This window comes from Pelobates fuscus, chromosome 1 (assembly GCF_036172605.1).
Source record: "Pelobates fuscus isolate aPelFus1 chromosome 1, aPelFus1.pri, whole genome shotgun sequence".
NCBI classification, from domain to species: Eukaryota; Metazoa; Chordata; class Amphibia; order Anura; family Pelobatidae; genus Pelobates; species Pelobates fuscus.
In genome coordinates, this window is record NC_086317.1 from 198,794,452 (window position 1) to 198,811,464 (window position 17,013).

The following is a 17,013-nucleotide window of genomic DNA, read 5'->3' on the forward strand; positions in this document are numbered from 1 at the left end:
CCTGAGTTACGTAAAGATATTAAAGATTTCATCGGGGCATGTGAGGTTTGTACCAAGACCAAGCAACCCCATTCGCTTCCATGCGGATTTCTGCACCCTTTAGAGATTCCTGAAAAGCCATGGTCCTGTTTGGCCATGGACTTCATTGTTGATTTGCCTATCTCTAAAAAGCAGACTGTTATCCTCACTGTGGTGGACAGATTTACTAAGATGGCTCACTTCGTTCCCTTACCTAAACTCCCATCTTCGCCCGAATTAGCGGAGATATTCGCTAGGGAGATTTTCCGTTTGCATGGGATACCTTCTCAAATTGTATCTGACAGAGGTTCCCAATTTGTTTCCCGTTTCTGGAAATCCTTCTGCTCTCAACTAGGCATCAAATTGAATTTCTCTTCTGCCTACCATCCTCAGTCCAATGGAGCTGCTGAACGCACCAACCAAAAGATTGAACAATATTTACGTTGTTTCGTTTCTGAACACCAGGACGATTGGGTCGGTTTGATTCCTTGGGCGGAGTTTGCACACAACAATCTCGTCTGTGATTCTACGCATTCTAGCCCCTTCTTCATGAACTATGGCTTTCTTCCTTCCATTCTTCCTGCGGAGCCCTCTTCCCAAGGGGTACCGTCGGTGGATGTCCATGTTGCCAATTTAAGGAAGTTGTGGGACCAGACTCGACAAATTCTTCTGCACAATTCTATGCTGGTTAAGAAACACGCTGACAAACGTAGAAGAGCTGCACCGGTGTTTGTTCCAGGCGATAGAGTATGGTTAAGCACTAGAAACATTCATTTAAAAGTGCCTTCCATGAAGTTCGCTCCTCGGTATATTGGACCTTACAGGGTACTGACTCAAATTAACCCAGTTGCGTATCGTCTAGCTTTGCCTAGTGCCTTACGCATTCCTAACTCATTTCATGTGTCCTTGCTAAAACCACTAGTATGTAACAGATTCTCCTCCACGATCGCCCCTCCTCGCTCTGTTCAGGTGGAGGGTCAGGAGGAGTATGAAGTCAATTCCATCGTCGATTCTCGGATCTCCCGGGGGAGAGTACAATATCTGGTCGATTGGAAAGGATATGGTCCTGAGGAGAGGAGTTGGGTACCTCAGGAGGAGGTTCATGCTCCCCGTCTCCGCAGGGCATTTCACTCTCGCTTTCCTTCTCGTCCTGGTGCCTTCCGCCCGGTGAGCGTATCTGAGAGGGGGGGTACAGTCAGGGTACCTGAGGTCTCTACCTCCGAAAGAGGTAGAGACTTGGCCGTTCATCCATCCGGACGGTCTGATTTTCCCCTTCCTCGCGGTCATTCCGGTCATGCAAAGCCGGCCGCGAGGGAGTGACCCCCTTTTATAGCTTGACGTCCGGAAGTCGACGTCAGGACGCCAACCCGGAACGACCTGTCACTCAATTGCTTCAGGACCTATCAGGACGCCTCAGAGGCGTGTTTACTTTTCTGAACAGGGCATTTAACAGTGCTGCTTTCAGTAGCTCATTGCCCTGTCGTGGTTCTAGCTTGCTAGTCACTCAGTGCTCGTGTTTTCTAGTTATCCCTTTTGGTTTTGACCCGGCTTGTTTGCTCTACTCTGCTTATCTCTGTCTCCCTTGATTCGGTTTGTCTCTCGCTTACCTGTCTTCTGTTACCCTCGACCTCGGCTTGTCTTTGACCATTCTCTACGGTACTACTTACGTTAGCCCGGCCATTCTAAGGTCCGGTATACGTATCTTGCTACTGTTTGTACTCTGCGTGTTGGATCCCTGTCCCGATCCTGACACACACCCAGTAGTCAAGGGGTTCATCGCTCCTCAGAGTGTCGATATCTGCAGTTAAGGCAAGGTAGTCTGCTACCTGTCAGTCGAGTCGTTCTCTGAGGGTGGACCCGAAGGGCTGTGGTGATGCGTAGGACTTAAAAAGCTCTGCATGTCCTCCATCAACAACACGTCTGTAAAGCGTCCTGTCCTTGCCGGCGTGGTCGTGGGAGGAGGAGGATTACTTTCACCTCTTCCCCTGTTAGATTCCCGTTGTGCTGTGACATCACCCTTATACGCTGTGTAAAGCATACTTTTTAATTTATTTTGGAACTGCTGCATCCTTTCCGTCTTGCGGTAATTCGGTAACATTTCAGGCACTTTCTGCTTATACCGGGGGTCTAGTAGCGTGGACACCCAGTACAGGTCGTTCTCCTTCAGCCTTTTTATATGAGGGTCCCTCAACAGGCACGACAGCATGAAAGACCCCATTTGCACAAGGTTGGACCCCATTCCTCGTCCTCAGTGATCTCACTGAAGGTATGTTCTTCCCCCCAGCCACGTACAACACCACGGGTACCAGATAGGTGACAACGAGCACCCTGGGTTGCCTGTTGTGGTTGGTCTTCCTCCTCCTCCTTAAAGCCACATTCCTCCTCTGACTCCTCTTCCTCACAATCCTCATCCAGCGTTGCCGCAGGTCCAGCAAGCGATGCTGATAAGGCTGTTTCTGTTGGTGATGGTGACCCCAACTCTTCCTCTTCACGCTCATCTACGGCCTGATCTAGCACTCTTCGCCGGGCACGCTCCAGGAAGAAATCAAATGGTATGATGTCAATGATGGTGCCTTCGGTGCGACTTACTAGGTTTGTCACCTCCTCAAAATGACGCATGAGCCTACAGGCATTGCGAGTGAGCGTCCAGTAACGTGGCAAAAAAAATTCCCAGCTCCGCAGAGGCTGTCCTAGCGCCCCGGTCATACAAAAAGTCGTTAATGGCTTTTTCTTGTTGGAGCAGGCGGTCGAACATTAGGAGTGTTGAATTCCAACGTGTCGGGCTGTCGCAAATCAAGCGCCTCACTGGCATGTTGTTTCGGATATCTGAAAAGTGCGCCATGGCCGCGTAGGAATGCCTGAAATGGTGACACACCTTCCTGGCCTGCTTCAGGATGTCCAGTAAGCCTGGGTACTTATGCACAAAGCGTTGTACGATCAGATTACACATGTGCCATGCACGGCACATGTGTCAACTTCCCCAAATTCAATGCCGCCAACAAATTTCTTCCGTTGTCACAAACCACTTTGCCGATCTCCAGTTGCTGCGGAGTCAGCCACTTTTCCAACTGTGCATTCATGGCGGACAGGAGTGCTTGTCCGGTGTGACTCTCTGCTTTCAAGCAAGTCAAACCCAAGACGGCGTGACACTGCCGTATCCGGGATGTGGAATAGTACCTGGGGAGATGGGGGGGTGCCGTTGATGTGGAGCAAGACGCAGCAGCAGAAGAGGACTCAGCCGAGGAGGTTATGGAAGAGGATGGAGTAGAGGAGGTGGCAGCAGGCCTGCCTGCAAGTCGTGGCAGCGTCACCAACTCCTCTGCAGAGCCACGCATTCCATGCTTGGCAGCCATCAGCAGGTTTACCCAATGCGCAGTGTAGGTGATATACCTGCCCTGACCATGCTTTGCAGACCAGGTATCAGTGGTAAGATGGACCCTTGCCCCAACACTGTGTGCCAGACATGCCATTACTTCCTTTTGCACAATCGAGTACAGGTTGGGGATTGCCTTTTGTGCAAAGAAATTTAGTACGGGTACCTTCCACTGCGGTGTCCCAATAGCTACAAATTTTTGGAACGCCTCAGACTCCACCAGCTTGTATGGTTAAAGCTGGCAGGCTAAGAGTTCAGACAAGCCAGCTGTCAGATGCCGGGCAAGGGGGTTACTTTGTGACATTGGCTTCTTATGCTCAAACATGTCCTTGACAGACACCTGACTGTGGGCAGATGAGCAGGAACTGCTCAAGGCGAGAGACGGAGTGGCGGATGGTTGAGAGGGGGCAAGGAGGACAGCAGTGGTTGACGTGGCTGAAGATGCTGGACCAGGAGGAGGATGGCGGCTTTGAGTTTGTGTGCTGCTTGTACTCATGTGTTGATCCCATAGGTGTTTGTGATGTGCGATCATGTGCCTTCGCAAAGCAGTTGTACCTAGGTGGGTGTTGGACTTCCCATGACTCAGTTTCTTTTGGCACAGGTTGCAAATGGCATCGCTGTTGTCAGAGGCAGACACACAAAAAAGGCCACACTGCTGAGCTCTGCAATGACGGCATTCTGGTGGTGGCAACAGCATGCGTTGATTGGCGTGCTGTCTGGCTGACCCCGGGTGCCGATGCATGCTGTCTGACTGTGCCACTAGCTCCTTGCGACGACCTCCCCCTGCTTCCAACTCGTCTCCTCCTCCTCTCTGTCTCCCCATCTGAACTTTCCCCCCGTTCTTCTTCTCTTCTAGCGGGCACCCACGTGACATCCACGGACGCATCGTCATCAACTGCTTCACTTGTATCTGACAACTCAGCAAAGGAAGCAGCAGCGGGTACAACATCATCATCATCATCACACCGTACGTCCATGTGTGTAATGCTGCCTGACTGAGACATATCCATGTTATCTACATCCTCTTACAATAATGGGTGCGCATCACTCATTTCTTCCAACTGATGTGTAAATAACTCCTCTGACAGATCAAGTGAAGCGGCTGTGGTGCTAGTGTTGGTGGTGGCGGCAGGCGGGCGAGTGGTAACTTGAGAGGTGCCCGAAGCTAAGCTGGAGGAGGATGGTGCGTCAAGGTTCTGAGCGGAAGCTGTAGAAGATTGGGTGTCCTGTGTTAGCCAGTCAACTATGTCCTCAGAACTTTTCGAGTTCAGGGTACGTGGCCTCTGAACACTGGGCATTATTCTAGGGCCAAAGGGAATCACAGCACCACGACCACGACGGCCCCTGCAGGGTGGCCTGCCTCTGCCTGTCATTTTTTTTTCGATTAGTGGTACTATGCGTGCAAGCTACTGTGACAACAGATATGAGTGGCACTGTGCACTGGCAGAAGTTGGCAGAGTAGACGCTGTAGGCCTGACACACACGCTTGCAGACAACTAACTGCTATTCAATCTATTACAGTCAAAAAAAATTTTTTATTTTAAATGTACACTACTGTTACACCAGATATGAGTTGCACTGGTGTGACACTGTGCCCTGGCAGGCCCTGAAACGCACACATGTAAAGGAAACTGACTGCTATTATTTCACAGTCAAATTTCTATTTTTTTTTTTAATGTACACTACTGTTACACCAGATATGAGTTGCACTGGTGTGACACTGTGCCCTGGCAGGCCCTGAAACGCACACGTGTGAAGGAAACTGACTGCTATTATATTACACTCAAAAAAGTCAGTTTTTTTTTTAAATGCAAGCTATTGTGACACCAGATATGAGTGGTGGCACTGGGTAAGTGGGCACAGTATACGCTGTGAGCCTGACACACACGCTGGCAGTTAGGCAACTTCAATTAGATTACACACAAAAAAAAAAAAGCAGACTGATGTTCTAGCCCTAAAATGGGGTGCTGTCCTTACAGCAGAGATCAGATGAGTCCTTTAGGACTGTAGTGGACACTGAATACACTAGCCTAGCTATCGATTTCCCTATTAAATCAGCAGCAGCTACACTGTCCCTCCTCTCACTAAGAATGCAGCTTCCGAATGAATCTAAAATGGATGCTGTCCAGGAGGTGGGAGGGTCTGGGGGGGAGGGTCTTCTGCTGATTGGCTGGAATGTGTCTGCTGACTGTGAGGTACAGGGTCAAAGTTTACTCAATGATGACAAATAGGGGGCAGACCGAACATCGCATATGTTCGCCCGCTGTGGCGAACGCGAACAAGCTATGTTCGCCAGGAACTATTCGCCTGCGAACTATTCGAGACATCTCTAGTTATTGATCATTAACTCGGCTTATCAGCCGTTAAGAATAACTTGGATAGTGATACCACACTCAATCAGGGATTTGTCCAGTTTTTACTTGAGGCGATCCGATTCATACTAACCCACAATTTCTTTATGTTCCATGATGAATACTTCCTGCAGATCATAGGCAATGCCATGGGTACCAGGTTTGCCCCAAGTTATGCCAACATCTTCATGGATTTTTGGGAACGCCAGTTTATTTGGAACCATAATCCATATGGGGCAGACCTGGTGCTCTGGCGTAGTTATATTGACGACATCCTTGTAATTTGGAAGGGGTCTGAAGAACATCTGCTAGACTTCTTCAGGTATCTTAATGACAACACCTTTTCTCTTGTTTTTTCCCCCACATATAGCCCTATTTCCATAGAATTTTTGGATCTGACCATTTCAGCACAAGAGGGTTACATTCACACCAAGACGTATTTCAAACCCACCGACACTAATAGCTATATTGAATCCACCAGTGGACACCACCCTAGATGGTTGTCGGGAGTACCTAGAAGTCAGTATACCCGACTCCGACGAAACTGCTCTAATAAGGATATCTACCTGGAACAAGCCAAATTTTAACTAAAAAAATAATTGAGAAGGGTTATAAAAGAGAATTACTAGATAAAGAGGTAGAGAGAATTAAAAATATTAAAATAGGAGATCTTTTGGTTGATAAAATTAAACCTATCAAAAATCCCAGTAAATCTTTTGAGTGTTTATTTCATACCAAATATAATTCTAAAGCCTTTTCCATCAACAAAATCTTTAGAAAACATTGAGACATCTTGAGACACAATGAATTTATAGGCCCTTAATTACCAATACATCCACAAATCGGGTATAGGAAAGGGAAGAATTTCTCTTCCTATTTAGCAACCCAGTAATTTTTTAAGTAAGAATAAGAATAAATCTGAAGGCAGTAGAGGATTCTATACTTGCGGAACATGTAAAGCGTGTAGAGGACTACCGTCCTATACACGCTCTTTTTCAAGTTCCATCACCAAAGAAACTTTCCAGATTCAAAGACGGGTCACCTGTTCTTCCTCACATGTAGTGTACCTCCTCACATGTGGGTGTGGTGCACAATATGTGGGGAGAACAGGGAGAAAGGCTAAAATTCGTTTTTTAGAGCATAAAAACAACATTAGACGGAATTTCAAGAATCACTCTACTATTCCAGTTCATTGTAATAAGTGCCCCCAATTTCACATTCACAACTTTTCATGGGTGATTATAGAACAAGTATCCCTTGATGCAAGAGGAGGAGATATCATTATGAGATTGAGACAAAGAGATGGATTCTGGATCCACAAATTAAAAACTCTTCAACCTTATGGGTTGAATGTAGATTTTGATTTAATTTGTTTTCTTAAATTTTTACTTATCTTTTTGTTTATATTTTTTGTATTATTTCTATTTCGTTTTCAATTTTAATTTTATTTTTGTTTTTAATTTTAATTTTTATTCTTATTTTCTCTTTTATTTTATTTTATTTTTCTTCTTTTTATCATTTATTATTTATTTTTATTTTTATATTTTATATATATTTTCTTCACACTGTTAATTTTTTCTATTACAAGTATTTTATTTATTTGTTTGTGTATTCCAGGATCGTTCTCTTGCATGATTATGATTATGAGTGTAAAAACAATTATTTATATTCGGCAACTCTTTTTTACCTTATGGTGCTGGTGGAGTTATATAAACACCAATATGTTATATGTATTGACCTCTTTAATATTTATGATTTCGTTGTATATATGATATTATATTACTGTACGAGTTATTTTATTAACTCTAAGTGTGTGTTTTTCAATTCTCTCTTTTGTCCGGTGTTCTATCAAAAAGACATACCCCGTGAAAAAGACATACCCCTCGTCACTTCCGGTGACGCGGACGCACCGGAAGTGACGTTCCCAGGGGGTGTGCGCCTCCGCGCAAGCGCACAACGACTGGGTAGGTGATTTTACAGCAAGAAGGGGACATTAAGCCCACAGTGCGCACGCGCCTCATAGTACTCCCGTCGGAGGGTCATCGCGCGTGCGCACTGCTGGGCAGAGAGCGCTTCACACACCGCGCGTGCGCAGTTGAGGGGTAGGTCAATTTTATGGCCATACCCCTATACTGCGCGTGCGCGGACCCAATAGACCGCGCGTGCGCAATGTGGGGTAGGGAAATTTCACAGGAGAAATGGCCATAAAATTTACCTACCCCTCAACTGCGCACGCGCGGACTCACATCATCAGCTCCAAACTTATCTGGACACAGGTCAGTCTTTCCCTGCTCCCAACACCCTCAGCCATCCGAGGGGAGGGTACAGTATATTGGGGGGTTGTCTGCGCAGTATATTGGGGGGGGGGTGTCTGCGCAGTATATTGGGGGGGTCTGCGCAGTATATTGGGGGGAGGTCTGCGCAGTATATTGGGGGGTCTGCGCAGTATATTGGGGGGAGGTCTGCGCAGTATATTGAGGGGGGGTCTGCGCAGTATATTGGGGGAGGTCTGCGCAGTATATTGAGGGGGTCTGCGCAGTATATTGGGGAGGTCTGCGCAGTATATTGAGGGGGGTCTGCGCAGTATATTGGGGGAGGTCTGCGCAGTATATTGAGGGGGGGTCTGCGCAGTATATTGGGGGAGGTCTGCGCAGTATATTGGGGGGGTCTGCGCAGTATATTGGGGGAGGTCTGCGCAGTATATTGAGGGGGGGTCTGCGCAGTATATTGGGGGAGGTCTGCGCAGTATATTGAGGGGGGGTCTGCGCAGTATATTGGGGGGGCTCTGCGCAGTATATTGAGGGGGGGTCTGCGCAGTATATTGGGGGAGGTCTGTGCAGTATATTGGGGGGTCTGCGCAGTATATTGGGGGAGGTCTGCGCAGTATATTGAGGGGGGGTCTGCGCAGTATATTGGGGGAGGTCTGCGCAGTATATTGAGGGGGGGTCTGCGCAGTATATTGGGGGGAGGTCTGCGCAGTATATTGGGGGGGTCTGCGCAGTATATTGGGGGAGGTCTGCGCAGTATATTGAGGGGGGGTCTGCGCAGTATATTGGGGGAGGTCTGCGCAGTATATTGGGGGGGTCTGCGCAGTATATTGAGGGGGGGTCTGCGCAGTATATTGGGGGAGGTCTGCGCAGTATATTGGGGGGGTCTGCGCAGTATATTGGGGGAGGTCTGCGCAGTATATTGGGGGAGGTCTGCGCAGTATATTGAGGGGGGTCTGCGCAGTATATTGGGGGGAGGTCTGCGCAGTATATTGGGGGGGGTCTGCGCAGTATATTGAGGGGGGGTCTGCGCAGTATATTGGGGGGGTCTGCGCAGTATATTGGGGGGAGGTCTGCGCAGTATATTGGGGGAGGTCTGCGCAGTATATTGGGGGGGGTCTGCGCAGTATATTGAGGGGGGGGTCTGCGCAGTATATTGGGGTGGCCTGTGTGTTAGATGTGGGGGGCAGTGTGTTAGATGGAGGGGCTGTTCGTTACATGTGGGGGGGTAGTGTATTATATTTGTGGGCTGTGCGTTAGATGTGTACAACCCTAGTTTCACAGAAAAATATTTATTTCCTAGGTATCATATGCCATGGCATGCTTTTTGCTACGAAACCGCAGCCATCTAGTCACTCGCCAGAGAAGGATGAGAAACTGCACCCCAGCGAGAGGGACTGCCCCACATCAGCAACCAAATCCGTCGGTCACCGAATTCAGTAATCTCCGTCTCTTTGTCCATTCTGTATGTATGGTACTCCCAATTCTTATATTTAATCCGGTGTGTCTCCCACAATCTTTGTGTCTGTCTGCTGTATGTATGTGGCACGCAAGTCTGCATGCACTGTGTCTGTTATGCCAGTCACTCTAACCTGTTTATTTCTTTTTGTGTGTGTCACAGCTCTGACAAGCATGTTCTCCTATGGGACACGAAGTACATGAAGAGGAATGAAGGAGCCCATGTTTGATGCTCGTCTCCAGGGTGGAGAATTTAATTTATAAGTAATGAAGTGGCATCTGACACGTGACAAGCTGCTCCTGTTTGCACAGCAACTTCAACATTGTGTACTGTGATCACGGCCTAGTTCAGAGGTAGGTAACCTTGGGCAGTCCAGATGCTGTGAATTACATCTCCCATAATGCTGGCAAACCATTATGGGAGGTGTAGTCCAAAACCTCTGGAATACCGAATGCGTATGAATGAAAAGTATGCTCTGTGTGAATGGTCAGTAACAAGGGTTGAAGCCTTGACGTGGCGTTACTGCTCACATGTGTATCCATGTGCCAATTCAACCAATGTGAGTCACTGTAATACTTATGAGGTAACCATAAATACCGTGACTAGGGAGAATTAAATGCCTGTATCAACTACACACTGCTTACACTGTAACCGTATCGCCTATACACTGCTTACACTGTGACCGTATCGCCTAAACACTGCTCACACTGTGACCGTATCTCCTCTACACTGCGACCGTGCCACCTAAACACTGCTTACACTGTGACCGTATCTCCTAAACACTGCTCACACTGTGACCGTATCTCCTCTACACTGCGACCGTGCCACCTAAACACTGCTTACACTGTGACCGTATCTCCTAAACACTGCTCACACTGTGACCGTATTTCCTCTACACTGCGACCGTGCCACCTAAACACTGCTTACACTGTGACCGTATCTCCTAAACACTGCTCACACTGTGACCGTATCTCCTCTACACTGCGACCGTGCCACCTAAACTGCTTACACTGTGACCGTATCTCCTAAACACTGCTCACACTGTGACCGTATCTCCTCTACACTGCGACCGTGCCACCTAAACACTGCTTACACTGTGACCGTATCTCCTAAACACTGCTCACACTGTGACCGTATCTCCTCTACACTGCGACCGTGCCACCTAAACACTGCTTACACTGTGAATGTTATTTTTTTCAAGTTAGTTTTAGTGTTTGCAGTTTCATTAAATTGTTAACCACTATCCTCAATCTTCTGTTCTGAGTTTTCTTAGATTTGTGGGAAGAACAAGGTGATCCTCTCAATTTTACACTCCTTTACTGATGGTTCCAGTGCCAGAGAAAAACCCACCACCATTAACCTAGACCTGCTGAAACAGAAGAGATTACCTTCTTCTACAGAAAACTTCCATATGACTGCTTCGGAACGCATGCTGCAGACATGAAGTAACCTTCATCTTCCAGTGATTAATAATCCTGGACGGCCCAGATAGAGACTATTCTATTATAAAGATACTGCCTTCCTAATGCCATACAGCCTTTCTGTACAGGTGATTGAACTTTCTCCATGTTGGATACGACACTGTTTTTTTTAGCCAGTTTCCGCATTGACTTTTATATTTTTTTCACTATACATATAAAGTGTAAACTGCATATTAACTTTGAAGAAATAAAGTATATGCTGACACCTTAACATGCTATTTGTGTTACTTAGCTATAAATAATAACAGCACTTGCTGTGTCACATTGTATGACATCACTGCAATTCTACAGCAGGGTGATGAGATGGTGGATTTCAGAGGAGAAAACACAAAAAAACAAAGACTTCAGGTTTTATTGTTGAACACAGATTGGAGTGCCTTTTTGGTGTTATAGATGTTTTGGGAACCTATATAAATTTAGAAATGGGGTAAAGACTCTTTGTTTTAAAGGAAACCTATGGTGCTAGGAATATCAAACTGTATTTCTAACACCCTCTTCAGCCTTTTTGTCAGTTACCTGATTGTTAGGTCAGGCTCCGCCAACATCAGGTCCCTCCTGCGCACACATTTGGGCTTCCACATCGGAAAGCATTAACTCAAGGCTTTTCTATAGCGTTTTTAAAGACACTGGTTGTCCTCATGCAAAGCGTGAGGATGTCCAGTGTCATTTCACGTAGTTGGTCTCCGCTAAGGACCTGAAGCGCCTCTAGTGCCTGTCTGGTAGACAGCCAATAGAGGATGAGATAACCTTTCAAGGTAATTATTGCAGTTCCTCAGAAACTGCAATATTTCACATTGCAGGGTTAAGGGGACATAGGCACTGCACCCAAACCACTTCAGCGAGATGAAGTGGTCTTGGTGCCTATAGTGTCCCTTTAAAGAGCAACTTCTTACTCTGCTTATTGCTATCTTTTGAAAGTCATCACTGTTATAAGCAAAACTTTCCATAGGCACAGTGACAAGAGGACCTATGTGCACCATAAATTATCATAGTTTGATACAAAGCCATATTTCCGAACAGTCCTGGATTGACGTTGATTTTTGCAGGGAACAGCAGTAAACAAAAAGTCTAACAATATTTGTTAATTTCTAATGTAACAAAATAGTGAAAAAATATGTTGTACATCAATTACATACATAATAATTGCACGTGGACTATTATCAGATATTGTTAGCCGCTCTATACTCTTAAGATGCCTCATATACTCTTGACTAGAACTTAGATGATGCTGTGATGAGATCTTCCTTTAGTACAGCCTTCTGTATCCAATAGTCTCTTATGCAGGGACTCCTCAAGGCGGTTTGCTCCTTCCCTCGGGAGCTGTAAAAATAAAAAATTAAGTTAAAACTCACCAGAACGCATATTACAATCTACATATTTGCATATTAACGCTCCAGATGCTGAAGAGGACCTTGAGAAAGAAGATGCATACAGAGGACATTTTAAGTCAAATAAAAACTACCTTCACCTGCCCTTCATGGCCACTGGAATACAAGTGGAACAGTGACCATCTGGGGTCTTTGCACAACATTCAAAATACATAAATAAAATATCATAAAACTATTAAGTTCTTTAGGGTTCGGTCATAATATCAGAATTGGGTCTAATGCAACAGGGGTTTCCATTTCAAGAACCTGTTGAATTCCTGCTGAGCCGCCAGTCATAGATGATGCACAACTATCCTCTTGTTAAACAGAACGATGGTCTCTATCCCGTACTGGGATACCAGATCTAAAATACAGAAAATGCATTTAGTGTCAAACACTAAATCAAACAGAAACTTGATCTGGAATTGAGAAAACAGTATATATAATGATTTAAACCTGACCAAACTGGGGCACTATATCTGGAACACTTTATTACCCCCCCTTATTAAAGTGGCATGGAGTATATAACCCTAGATTTCCCCTTTGATGGATCCCGATAAGTATAAGCAGTTTTTATGATACAGTCACAGTGTGAGCAGTGTTTAGGAGATACGGTCACAGTGTGAGCAGTGTTTAGGCGATACGGTCACAGTGTAAGCAGTGTAAGGCGATACGGTTACAGTGTAAGCAGTGTGTAGTTGATACAGGCATTTAATTCTCACTAGTCACGGTATTTATGGTTACCTCATAAGTATTACAGTGACTCACATTGGTTGAATTGGCACATGGATACACATGTGAGCAGTAACGCCACGTCAAGGCTTCAACCCTTGTTACTGACCATTCACACAGAGCATACTTTTCATTCATACGCATTCGGTATTCCAGAGGTTTTGGACTACACCTCCCATAATGGTTTGCCAGCATTATGGGAGATGTAATTCACAGCATCTGGACTGCCCAAGGTTACCTACCTCTGAACTAGGCCGTGATCACAGTACACAATGTTGAAGTTGCTGTGCAAACAGGAGCAGCTTGTCACGTGTCAGATGCCACTTCATTACTTATAAATTAAATTCTCCACCCTGGAGACGAGCATCAAACATGGGCTCCTTCATTCCTCTTCATGTACTTCGTGTCCCATAGGAGAACATGCTTGTCAGAGCTGTGACACACACAAAAAGAAATAAACAGGTTAGAGTGACTGGCATAACAGACACAGTGCATGCAGACTTGCGTGCCACATACATACAGCAGACAGACACAAAGATTGTGGGAGACACACCGGATTAAATATAAGAATTGGGAGTACCATACATACAGAATGGACAAAGAGACGGAGATTACTGAATTCGGTGACCGACGGATTTGGTTGCTGATGTGGGGCAGTCCCTCTCGCTGGGGTGCAGTTTCTCATCCTTCTCTGGCGAGTGACTAGATGGCTGCGGTTTCGTAGCAAAAAGCATGCCATGGCATATGATACCTAGGAAATAAATATTTTTCTGTGAAACTAGGGTTGCACACATCTAATGCACAGCCCACAAATATAATACACTACCCCCCCACATGTAACGAACAGCCCCTCCATCTAACACACTGCCCCCCACATCTAACACACAGGCCACCCCAATATACTGCGCAGACCCCCCCTCAATATACTGCGCAGACCCCCCCAATATACTGCGGAGTTTGCCGTTCGGTAGTTTGCATTCCCCAGTCTAGGGGATTCATCCGAACCAAAGATTGGGGTCGGATGGCTGAGCTGTTCGGCACTTTCTATGCAGTGAAGTAGACCGACTACAGGGCCAGAATCTATGGAGCTGTTTTCGGCTACTGTGTCCCTGCAGTCGGTCAAATCTTTAAATATCTGTAACTCCCGAACCCCTGGTCTGATCTGGGTGAAATTTGAATATGTTACTCACCCAGAGCAGACCTACCAGGGGACCCCTCGTTTATCATCGTACCCCCCGTATTTAGGGGACATTCAGAAACTGGGGAAAACTCGGTTCCCTCTAATTAATTTACCTGCTAATCTAAGGGGAGGAGAGGGAGGGGAGGTGAATGTGAGGTGATTGGTTGTTTTGAGTTACCTCCCTTGCATGGGAAAAAGCCATAAAAGAAATTGTGTGAATAAAGCTGACAGTTGACCTCCAAGCTATGTGTCGTCTAGTTCTTGGAGGGAAGGGATTGTAACTACGCTACCCGTTTGATACCTGTATTGGATTGCTGTTCCTGTCTACCAGCGGAGCTACCTTGGATCATACCTCTACTCCGCTACACCCCCCCCCCCAATATACTGCGCAGACACCCCCCCAATATACTGTACCCTCCCCTCGGATGGCTGAGGGTGTTGGGAGCAGGGAAAGACTGACCTGTGTCCAGATAAGTTTGGAGCTGATGATGTGAGTCCGCGCGTGCGCAGTTGAGGGGTAGGTAAATTTTATGGCCATTTCTCCTGTGAAATTTCCCTACCCCACATTGCGCACGCGCGGTCTATTGGGTCCGCGCACGCGCAGTATAGGGGTATGGAGATTTCACAGGCGAAATGGCCATAACATTTACCTACCCCTCAACTGCGCACGCGCGGTGTGTGAAGCGCTCTCTGCCCAGCAGTGCGCACGCGCGATGACCCTCCGACGGGAGTACTATGAGGCGCGTGCGCACTGTGGGCTTAATGTCCCCTTCTTGCTGTAAAATCACCTACCCAGTCGTTGTGCGCTTGCGCGGAGGCGCACACCCCCTGGGAACGTCACTTCCGGTGCGGCCGCGTCACCGGAAGTGACGAGGGGTATGTCTTTTTCACGGGGTATGTCTTTTTGATAGAACACCGGTCCCCCCTGCCGCAGGTTGATCGGGTGGAATGCGTTCCAGCTGCCGAGTAATGACGCAATGAGAAGGAGACCAGTCTTCCGTTTTCGTGGAACGCATATGCGTTCCACGGACGCCAGGCGGAAGTCCTTATTTGGACATGGATTTCAGATTACACAGAACAGCTGACACCAAGCGCTTGGATTGGCTGATGAAAAGCCGGATACGACGAGAGGGACATTTAAAAGAAGACCGAACATATGGGACTTTTCACTGTGATTTACCTGACCTGATTGTAATACTTGATTTTATTTAATTTCTCCTGAGGAAGTCTATTATATAGACGAAACGCATAGAGCTATTTGTATTACTGCCTGTGATTCCTGTTACCTGCTGCTTCAATTTACCATCTTGAAGGAGGGATACAGATATCTGATGGGCATTTTTACTTTTCACTTCTTGTAAGTGTTTAAAATAAATTGTACCGTATATACTCGAGTATAAGCCGAGTTTTTCAGCACATTTTTTGTGCTGAAAAACCCCAACTCGGCTTATACTCGAGTCACTGTCTGTATTATGGCAATTTACATTGCCATAATACAGACTGGGGGCTGGCAGCAAGCGCTTACCTCTCTTGCAGCTCCTGTCAGCTCCCTTCTCCTCTGCGCCGGTCCGTTCAGCACCTCGGTCAGCTCCCAGTGTAAGTCTCGCGAGAGCCGCGGGGTCATAGTGCGGCTCTCGCGAGACTTACACTGTGAGCTAACAGAAGAGCTGCACGGACCGGCGTGGAGGAGAAGGGAGCTGACAGGTGCTGCAAGAGAGGTAAGTAAACTCTCAGCCAGCCCCCTCCCCCCCACTGAACTACCAATGCCACTGGACCACCAGGGAAGGAGAGCCCTCCTCCCTGCCATGTATCAAGCAGTGAGGGGGGACGAAAAAAATAAATATAAATAAAATAAAATAAAATAATAATTTAAAAATAAATAATAATAGAACAAAAATGATTTAAATAATAATTAACCCCTTAAGACCGCAGGACGTACTATGCCGTCCTTATTTTGGTGGCTCTAAACGCCGCAGGACGGCATAGTACGTCCTGGGCGGTCTTCAGCCCCACGTGGCCGGCGGAACATGGCCGCTGCAGATCGCGGTCGGGGGGCATGCCTGGCCCCCCAGGCAGCCCCCCTGTGCCTGGGGACCGCGGTCTGCAGCTTCCGATCGCAGTGACAGGCTGTCACTGCGATCGGTATTTACCATGTGTCAGCCGATTTTAAAATCGGCTGACACATGGAGCCGGCGGAATTCTCTGCAGCAGATCGCGGTCGGGGGACATGCCTGGCCCCCCAGGCAGTCCCCCTGCGGTCAGTGACCGCGATCTGCAGAGTATGATCGCAGGGAGAGGCTGTCTCTGCGATCTGAATGCAGAGACAGCCTCTCCCTGCGATCTGATCGCAGTGACAGCCTGTCACTGCGATCAGAGGTTACTATGTGTCAGCCTATTGGCTGACACATAGTAACTGCAGGCAGGATCCCCCTGCAGATCGCGGTGGGGGGCATGCCTGGCCACCCAGGCACTCCCCCTGTGGCCAATTACCGCGATCTGCAGGAGGTGATCACAGTGACAGCCCTCTCACAGATCAGCTGGCAGCCATCTCCGCCAACATGTTCACCAAACATGACAAAGCCGCCATGATAACGGAACTTAAAGCAGCGATCCGAGAGGAGATAATGGCGGTGCGTAGGGATCTCTCGGCCCTGGAGGTTCGAGTCACTGAACTGGAAAGTGAGAATCTACAGGCCATACAACACTCCCAGGCTACTGATCATGCCACTGCCAGACAAGGCTCCGTGCTCTTGGAGCTCCGCCGTCAGGTAGAGGATTTAGACAA

General features: G+C 47.2%; 1 long non-coding RNA gene across 1 annotated transcript; it reads right to left on the minus strand.

Moving 5' to 3' along the window:
• Positions 1–13,428: 13,428 nt before the first annotated feature.
• LOC134590969 (uncharacterized) lies at positions 13,429–14,836 on the minus strand. Its single transcript, XR_010087821.1, has 3 exons — positions 14,689–14,836; positions 13,638–13,799; positions 13,429–13,481 (listed from the first exon to the last, which is right to left on the minus strand). It is a non-coding gene; the product is annotated as an uncharacterized LOC134590969 (long non-coding RNA).
• Positions 14,837–17,013: the final 2,177 nt, after the last annotated feature.